The sequence below is a fragment of the Lemur catta genome, chromosome 15 (genome assembly GCF_020740605.2).
Source record: "Lemur catta isolate mLemCat1 chromosome 15, mLemCat1.pri, whole genome shotgun sequence".
NCBI lineage: Eukaryota > Metazoa > Chordata > Mammalia > Primates > Lemuridae > Lemur > Lemur catta.
The window spans coordinates 53,130,318-53,139,291 of record NC_059142.1 but is presented as its reverse complement, the minus strand read 5'-3'; the positions used below and the strand labels follow the sequence as shown (position 1 = coordinate 53,139,291).

The 8,974-nt window shown below is 44.4% G+C and overlaps 1 long non-coding RNA gene and 3 other non-coding genes across 9 annotated transcripts; all 4 read right to left on the bottom strand.

Moving 5' to 3' along the window:
- Window positions 1–121: 121 nt before the first annotated feature.
- Window positions 122–194, bottom strand: LOC123621389. Its single transcript, XR_006729117.1, has one exon. It is a non-coding gene; the product is annotated as a small nucleolar RNA R38 (small nucleolar RNA).
- Window positions 195–257: 63 nt separating this feature from the next.
- LOC123620493 lies at window positions 258–3,026 on the bottom strand. Of its 6 annotated transcripts, none has more exons than XR_006728863.1 (5): window positions 2,906–3,026; window positions 1,735–2,397; window positions 634–897; window positions 393–560; window positions 258–302 (listed from the first exon to the last, which is right to left on the bottom strand). It is a non-coding gene; the product is annotated as an uncharacterized LOC123620493 (long non-coding RNA). The 6 variants fall into 6 exon arrangements; XR_006728862.1 differs by having other exon boundaries at window positions 393–515; window positions 2,906–3,025; XR_006728860.1 differs by lacking the exon at window positions 634–897 and having other exon boundaries at window positions 393–515; window positions 1,735–1,834; window positions 2,137–2,397; window positions 2,906–3,015.
- On the bottom strand, window positions 642–725 carry LOC123621390. Its single transcript, XR_006729118.1, has one exon. It is a non-coding gene; the product is annotated as a small nucleolar RNA R38 (small nucleolar RNA).
- On the bottom strand, window positions 1,915–1,992 carry LOC123621388. Its single transcript, XR_006729116.1, has one exon. It is a non-coding gene; the product is annotated as a small nucleolar RNA R38 (small nucleolar RNA).
- Window positions 3,027–8,974: the final 5,948 nt, after the last annotated feature.

The window sequence follows — 8,974 nt, the reverse complement described above, 5'->3', positions numbered from 1 at the left end:
GGGGAAGGTTTCTTTGGGGCGGGAGGATCCATTCAATTTGATCCCCTAACATACCTGAATTTCTTTTAAGAGTATGGTGGGGTGGGTGTGGCAAAAAAAATAAAAATATAGGGCCAAACCATTAAGCCTCAGAATAGATTATTTTCCCTCAGTCAAGACTTTCAGACAGGGATAACTAAACATCATAGGCTTGTGGGGCTTCTTAGGGACATGAAAGATAAACATAAAGCTTACAAACAGCAGGAATCATTTCACTTGCCTCAGGAAAAGCAGTTCACAGTTCTTGCTCACACTGCAGACACCTAGTGAAGAAAACAAGACTCTGCTAAAGTTTCCCTGTCACTTAGCACAGGCTTAAGTCCAAAGCAGGGGAAGGAAAAAGAACCACCCACCTGAGCCTGTATGGAAGGTCTTTCGTGCTTACACGCACGAGACAGTCTCCTTCGGGGCCAGGGCCAGGGCAGCTGCCAAGGTGTAACTGCTACAGGATCCTTTTTCAGCCTCAGAAACTGAGGCTGAGATTGCACCCAATGAGGAAAAGAATTAAAAAAGAAAAAAATCTACTCAAGAAGATATACAGAGTAACTTTCAGCCATTTTTAAAATCATTGCCGAAGTCTTCTGTAAGACAAACCTGGGAAACTGAGTTTCAGACATCCACATTCCACACAGAAAGGCCTCTCTTTGCCTTCAGACAGGGATAACTTCACATCATCATGCACTCAGCTCCCACCAATCTGCTAGTCCACGGCGCTGACAGCCATAGCACACGCAAACTATTTTCTTAAATCAAATTGTGCTTTACTTCCTTCAGGAGAACTCTCAATCTTGTCTATTTTATTTCAGATCACTCATTGTTTCAGCTAGCCTACTGAAGGCCAACACACAATACCAGCTGCTAAGAGGAAACATCACAAGGTCACTTTCCGTTCACCCACCTGTATATATAATACAAAATCACCCTGCAGAACAAGTATGTGGGCTTTCAGTTTTTGAAGATAGAGGATTAGAGATCTGTCCCAAGAGCTACTTAAAAATAGCCAGCACTATAATCTTGCTCTGATAAAATCCTTGAGCCAAAAGCAGATCAGATAATCTAATTGTTCCCATACACCTGCTCTTGGACTGGCCACACATGATTCCTGGGCTCCACTCCAGAACCACTCTCACCCGTTGCTGAAGGTGGGGCCCAGGAATGTGTACAATTTTAACACTTTGTAGCTGGTTCTGACATACAGTCAGGTTTGGAAACCACTAACCCTGTTTTACAAATGCAGAAACAAGTTATCTGCTCAGACTAAAGCCCAGATCTCTAGCCAGTCTAATATACAGTTCTGAGAGTTTCTCAACCTCAGCCTCACCGACATTTTGAGTGAATAAATTCTTTCTCATGAGGGCCGTCCTGACCATTCCAGGGTATTTAGCAGCATCCACTAGATGCCAGTAACACCCTCCACCCCCAGTTGAGAACCATCAATCCAATCTAACTCAATAACTGGTTGTGTAACTTTGGACAAGAGAATTCTCTAAGCCTCATTTATTTACTCAAAAGCAAAGTGGGGAAAAAACTTACCTAACACACGGTGGTTATAACAAATACTGTTTGTGAGATTGCTTGGCAAGGAGCCTAGCAAAAAGAATTCCATACTACTTCCATTGTTTGGGCACAATCCTGGAAGGCCCACGCAACCCTGAATCTAACAGAGCAGTACTTAAAAGCTTAACCTGTGCTTACCATTTACAGAAATGTCATCGTGAAGATTCCGTGACAGTCAACAACTCATGATGAGTTTTCACATGGCTTTTTCTTAAAGTCCACAAGCAACACTTCTAATCTGAAAGAAAAGGATAACATGCTTTATTCTAACAGAAACAACCTTAAAGTGTTTATTTTCTCGAGATTTATATTAAAAAGCTGAGCCTCAGTAAGTCAGAACTCCTCATAAAAGATGTCATTTCAGACAGGGATAACTTTAAATCATCCTCAGCTCAACCAGTGACAAATATTCCTAAATGCCAGCCAACTGAAACTCATTTTCCACGTCTCCCTTTGAGCCCTGTGCAGTGACATCCATGCTGGTTACAAACAGTGACACCTAGTGGCCCCTAATTACAAAGGCACAATCCTCATATTTACCATGCATTTTGAATTCTGGGTAGATTTCGTCGTACCCTAACTAGACTTTTGTTTCAACATGTACTGATATGCTTGAACTTAACTTCAGAACAAAGTATAAGGCAGATGTCTGTGACAGCAGAGTTATCTGTTTTCTCATTTCTGATGACCACTCACGTCGTGCCTGCACCCATTCTTACTCATTTTAGGGCTCCGTCCATACTCTGAAGCTTCAACCTGCCGCTCTGCTTCTCGCCATCTCTGCAGATGGCAAACAAAGGCCTTCGGGGAAGGAAAAAGGGCTTGTTATTAAAACTACAGATTTCCAAAGAAAGTCTACAATCCCACTGATTACTATCTATAAAGTGAAATGAAAACCACTGACTGGGGCTGTCCTCAAGGCACCCCAGGTGGAGCCAAGGCACACGTCAACAGCGCTGACGTTGAATTAAGAACTGTCACTGTCAGATAGTTTGCCCGTGGGCGGACACGGGAGAGCCCCGGGCGTCCTCGCTCAGCACGCGCGTGGCTGTGGGGCGCGCCGGGCGGCGCCCGGAGGGGCCCTTCGACGCCAAAGATCGGCTTGAGCTCTCTCCCCACACACAGTACAGTTTCTCGCCGTCTGGAAAGCATTTTGTCATCCAGCATCTCAGTTAATCCTCTCACCCAACCACCCTACGAGAAAGAAACCGGCCTCACTGTCACCACTTGGCCTCTGACGAAGGGGAGGCCGAGTGTGTCAGCGCCATGTCGGGGAGGTCCCCGTTTTCCCACACCTCCACAGCCTTACCATCACCGCAGGCCGAGGCTGCCAACTAAGCTCAGAACCGACGTGAGCCACCACGACTAACAGCCACGCGGTCGACCCCAAAAAGAACGCGAGACTGCGCCTGCGCGCAAGTCTTCCCGGCAGTCTCGCTGGAGCTCCCGCGATGTTAAGAAAAGGCTGATGGGAAGTGTAGTTCAAAACCACCGCCGCGGGGAGCCTGCTTGGCCTCACCCTTGGCGCGCCTCTGGAGCCGGAGGTAAGATGGCGGCCGCCACCAGGGGCAGTAGAGGGTTCGGGGTGGGAAGCCTGATTGTGGAGAACCACTGCAGGGTCACTTCTGCCCGAAGGTCGCTGAGCTTCGGAGTGAACAAGTTGTCCCTGGCCGACGCTGGGGAGGCGCAGAAAGTTTGAGGGGGAAGGGACCGATAAGGAAACTGAGGCCCGGCCGAATTTCATTTTTATTACTCTGCGGATTTTATCTGGTGCTGAGAGGGGTCACTGGGGTGGTTGTTCGGGTTAGTGAAGGGGAGAGAGATTCCGAGGGCATCGTTCAACGCCCCGCTCAGGTAAAATTGGGGGCAGACGGGCGAGGCCCAGGCGCGGGCGGCGGGGGGCGCCCGAGAGCGCCGGGCCGGGCCTCCGCGTCCGCCCAGAGGACCCGGGACGCGACGGGGAGCCGGCGCCGGCGCTGTGTCCCACCGCCCGGGTGTGGCTGTAACTCTGAGAAGGGGAAAAACCGGGAAGAGTAACACATTACATTGTGAAAAGAACGGAAAACATTGCAACACCCACTGCTCTTCTGAGTGTTATTTTTCAGGCAGTCGCACTGGCTTCGTTTTTGAAATGTTAATAGCAATAGGGCAAAAGACAACTGAAGTCAGAGCCTGAATTTACACCTATTTGGAGGTTACTTTACATTTGCAAGGCCATGGAGCCTTTTTTACGTTCCCCGCTCCCCATTCTCATCCACCCATTATTATTATAGCAGAGATAGATCTCTTTGGCATTTGGTGTGGATTATGTTATTCTGTGTTTGGTAATATGTTGCAGGTACTTATTTTCAAATTATCACATTTATTTATGTTTACTTCCCTTAATTTGATTGAAAGCTCTTAAAAGACAGGAGGTACCTCTTTTAGTTTTTTTTTTTCTTTTTTTGAGACAAAGTCTTTCTCTGTTACCCAGTCTGAATGAAGTGCGGTGGTGTCATCATAGCTCACTGCAACCTCAAACTCCTGGGCTCAAGCCATCCTCCTGCCTCAGCCTCCTGAAGTGCTAGGATTACAGGTGTGAGCCATCAAGCCCAGCTGGTTTTTTTGTTTTCCTGTTTTTTGTTTTTCCCTCTCTTTTTAATGTCTTTACAGTGTTGGGTTTGTTGTTGGCCTGCTCTGTGCTGTCAGTATTTAGCAAATAATCATTCAGCAGTAACTTTGGTCATTGGATTTCTCTATCTTACCCTTGAAGACAAATTATTTTGTGTAATACTGAAAGGAAGAATGTCTTCTCTCCCTGCAAAGTAAGTTCCTCTCACCTGAGACTTGTAGACGGAATTCTAAGTGTGAAATTTTCCAAAAACTGCTTGTGAAACTAGTGGGATGGTGTCCTGCTCTAGGCAAGGTATAAGGATAGCTAATACTTCATAGCACTTACTTGGTGCCATTCACTACATCAGTTACTACTTTATGTATATGAACTCATTTAATCCTCACAACTGTACCATGAAATACGGTCACTATCCATATTTTACAGATGAGGAAACAGAAGCATTGAGAGATTAAGTAACTTGCCCAAATTCACACAAATAGTAACTGGCAGAGTCAGGGTTTGATCCCAGCCTGTGGCGCTCACATGTTTACCAGTAAGTTGTAATGCACCATGAGTAAACTGATCTTATATCTAAGGACTTGAGACAAGGTCCTTAAGGAGGACGCAAAAGAGGAAGGAAGAGGATTTTTGTATGTTCATAGGGGTGGCTGGGGACAAGATCAGAAATGAGGTTGAAAGGAGAATTGATGGACACCTGCTCCACCACTTTGAGCCACCTCGTGTCAGGAAGAGTGAGGATGAGAGGCTGCAGGAGCTGACGTGTGAAAGACTGCGAGGCTCTGGGCTCCAGCAGGGCCGTCCTGGGCCCCAAACTAGTTGCCACTTAGTGTGCAGTGAGGGCCATTCTTCACAGCTCCTCACCCTGCCATGGGCCACTGTGTAGCTTTTACACCTGGCTGGGCACTGCTTCCCCTGCAGAGCACAGTTGTGCATAGTGAAACAGCAGCAGGCTCACAGTGGATGGGGGTCCCAGGGCAGTTGGGCAGTGGCCAAGACGCTGGAACAAAATACAATAAGAGGCCTTGTGCCTGAGCACATGTGAAGTACACTGTGTGGGCAATCCGGAAATAACAGGGGAAACTTCAAAGAATGCATCAGAATTCCTGAATGAGCAGGCAAGGACTCAGAGCTTGTTGAGACTGAAGTGTTAATGTTACTGTGATCTCATTTGCACTCATTACTAGTGAAATCTAGTACATTTCAATTTCACATACACTAGAATCATTATATAGCCATTATATGAGGCTAGTGCAGATCTATATTTATTGACATGGAAAGAGTCACAATCTAGTGATAAGTGACAGAAGTAGATCACAAACTGAACAGAGCAGGAGTCCCCAGTGCTATTCAGGGAGGATCTGGGCTCTGAGTCCAAGGAGAAAATCTACTCAGCTGGACTGCTGTGTTTGGGTGGTCACTGACAGGATTTAAGACAGGTATCCAAAACCCACAGTAATAGAAAACAGAGTCTTTGGAATATTGAGGTTAATTTCTTAACCCAGAAAGGAATCTTTCATTTTATTAATAAGAACATGAAGGAGGGTGGGTAGTATTCCAAGCAGTGTGGCTACTTAGATCTGGAACAGTTGCACCAGCGATACCACAGGAATGGCCGGCACTGTTGGTGGCCGTCTTGCACCTATTCTTCCTCCATCTTATGAACCTAGATTCTATTCATAAGCTGTTCAGCTTATGTTCAGCTATGAAGCAGCGGTCTGCTTCAAGAGGGGCAAACCGCACCTCCAGCCCCAAGGGGCAGATCTTGCTTAGATCTTGCACCAAACATGATAAATCTATTCCGTTTGCCAGGTATTGTTTTAAGAAAAGGTCTGTGATGTGCAACTCTGGTCAAGTTTAGGAATATTTTCTTGCTTTTAAAAACAACATCCTTTCTTCTGGCTTTGGGACACTGTGAAGGTGTGATGCTTGCGTCTGCTGTAGCCATCCTGCATCCGTGAGGCTTCTCTGAGTAGGCAGCCGAGGGCTGCCAGATTGGAAAGGAGAAAGACCGCGAGTCCCTCATGATGCTATTGAATGGCAGAAATTGCCAGTCCTGAACCCCCAACCCTCAGATGTCTTGTTTTGACTCAGAGACACATTTTTACATTTTAATATCCTTTAATGTGAGCTGTATCTTACGAGCAATGGCATCTTTTTTTTTTTTTTTTTGAGACAGAGTCTCGCTCTGTTGCCCAGGCTAGAGGGAGTGCCGTGGCGTCAGCCTAGCTCACAGCAACCTCAAACTCCTGGGCTTAAGCTATCCTACTGCCTCAGCCTCCCCAGTAGCTGGGACTACAGGCATGCACCACCATGCCCGGCTAATTTTTTTCTATAATTTAGTTGGCCAGATAATTTCTTTCTATTTTTTTTATAGTAGAGACGGGGTCTTGCTCTTGCTAAGGCTGGTCTTGAACTCCTGACCTCGAGCAATCCACCCGCCTCGGCCTCCCAGAGTGCTAGGATTACAGGCGTGAGCCACCACGCCCGGCCTCAGCAATGGCATCTTAGTTTCAGTACAATACACAATGTCAGATTTAGAAAAGAAATCTCCTTAATTGTTTATGTCATTTTAAGTTGGCTGTTCTGTTAGAGTCAAATCAGCCTAAATGATAGCAACATTGTCCAAATCTTTTTTTACAATAATAATTGCCTGGAAGAATGGATCGTGGCAAAATACAGAAAATGAGCTGATGTGTGCACATTTCCTTTCTGAAATAATAACAGCTTATGTCCATGAAATGTTTGTGCCAGGCACTGCTGTAAGTACCTTTTATAAGCACTGTCTCATTTGATTCTCACAAAAACACTGTCACTATCCCCCCATTTTGCTGCTGAGGAAACCAATGTACAGAAAGGTTAAAAGAATTCTGAGTGGAAGCATTGAGATCTGAACTCAGACAATACAGCCTAAAAACTAATGGTATCAACCACTATGCTATGTTTCCTAAAACATTATACTATGACAGTGGAACGTCTTTGCTTAACTACAGTGATTTTGATTCATCCACCTAGAAACAACATCATGAAAACATAGAGGATTTTTTTTCCTAAGACTTCTCAAGACCACAAAACAGTGCCATAAGTCCTGTTCAAAAATCTAGGATCACTGAACATGGCTTTAACTTTCTAGAGAAAGAAAAATATGACAGCATAAGCCCTGTTTATTGCGAATAGACAACCTTGAAGTTGTGGATTGTTTCTGTGTGTTACCAATAGTGTCCAGGAAGAAAAGCAATGCATTTCAGTCACCTGCTTGGCAGAGCCATTGCCTCTAGATTATTACTTAAAAATGGATTTTTTAAAAATAAAAATAAATGAATTTGAAGAATATGTAATACTCCACGGACCTCCTCTGCTATTTCCTGGACATGTCTTTCCATTCCCAGAAACCTCTGCCTTCTCATAACTGTTGCATAACCTTTGCTTGAAGTGTTGTTTGTTCCTGTTGCCTTGAAATTCCCCTCCTTCATCCTTTTTTCTGCTTAGCAAATTCCAACTCATATTTAATGCCTCCTCTACGGAAGTCTTGGCTGGGCTGCTGCAACAATCCCCAGGGGGTTTCCTCGTAGCACCTTTCTTGTGGCAGGTAGTCTAGCACATGTTCCACCATCAGGCCGACCTGGAGGAAAGTCCCAGCCCTGCCTGTGCTATTGAGTAACCTTGGGCAAATGTTACCTCACCTCTCTCTAACACTCATTTTCTCATCTGTAAAATGAGGAGGAGGATGATCATCTGAACATCACAGGACTGTTTTGAGACAGTGCTTCGCAAGCACTTAGCACAGTACCTGGCACAAAGTAAGCGCCCAATAAATGGGAGTTCTTGTTACTTGAACATACTTCTAACACTCATCCCATTGTTTATTTGTTCTTACATCTGGCTTTTCCACTAGACTGTAAGCAAGACAAGGATCAGATCTTCATTCTTGTTTTGTTTTGAACTCTTTAGGTCATCTTTATTGAGGTATAATTTACGTACAATGAAACCCTTTAAAATGTGTGTTCACATTTTAAATAAGCATATACTCCATGTAACCACAATCTCAATTAAGGTTGAGAACATTTTTGTCATTCCAAATAGCACCTTCATACCCTTTTACAGTCAGTCCCCATATCCAACCCTGACCTCAGCCAACCACTGATCTGCTTTCTGTCACTATCAATTAGTTCTGCCTGTTTCAGAATTTTATAAAAAATGTAATCAAACTGTAGGTACTCTTTTGTGTCTGGCTTCTCTTAGTTTACCCATGTTCTTGCTTACATCAGTTGTTCATTTCCTTTTTATAGCTTAGTATTATTCTGTTGTATCAACATACCTGTTTGTTTATCCATTCACATGTTAATAGATATTTGAGTTCTTTCCAGTTTAGAGTTACTATTAATAAAACAGCTGTGAACATTTTTGAAAAATCTTTTTTATGGATGTAAGTTTCCATTCCTCTTAGATAACTTTGTAAGACACTGCCATATGGTCTCCCAAGTGCTTGTAGCACTTTACCCTCCCCCAGCAGTGTATTACAGGGTTAAGATGCCCCACATCCTCACCATCACTTACTATGGTCAGTCTTTAATTTTAACCACTCTAGTGGGTGTGTAGTGGTATCTTGCTGGGCTTTTGATTTGCATTTCCCTGATGATTTATGATGTTGATTATCTTTCTATGTGTTTATTGGCCATACGTATAACTTTTGGTACAGTGTCTATTAAAACCTTTCCTCCCTTTCTTTATTGGGCTGTCTTCTTATTATCAAATTGTGAAAGTTCT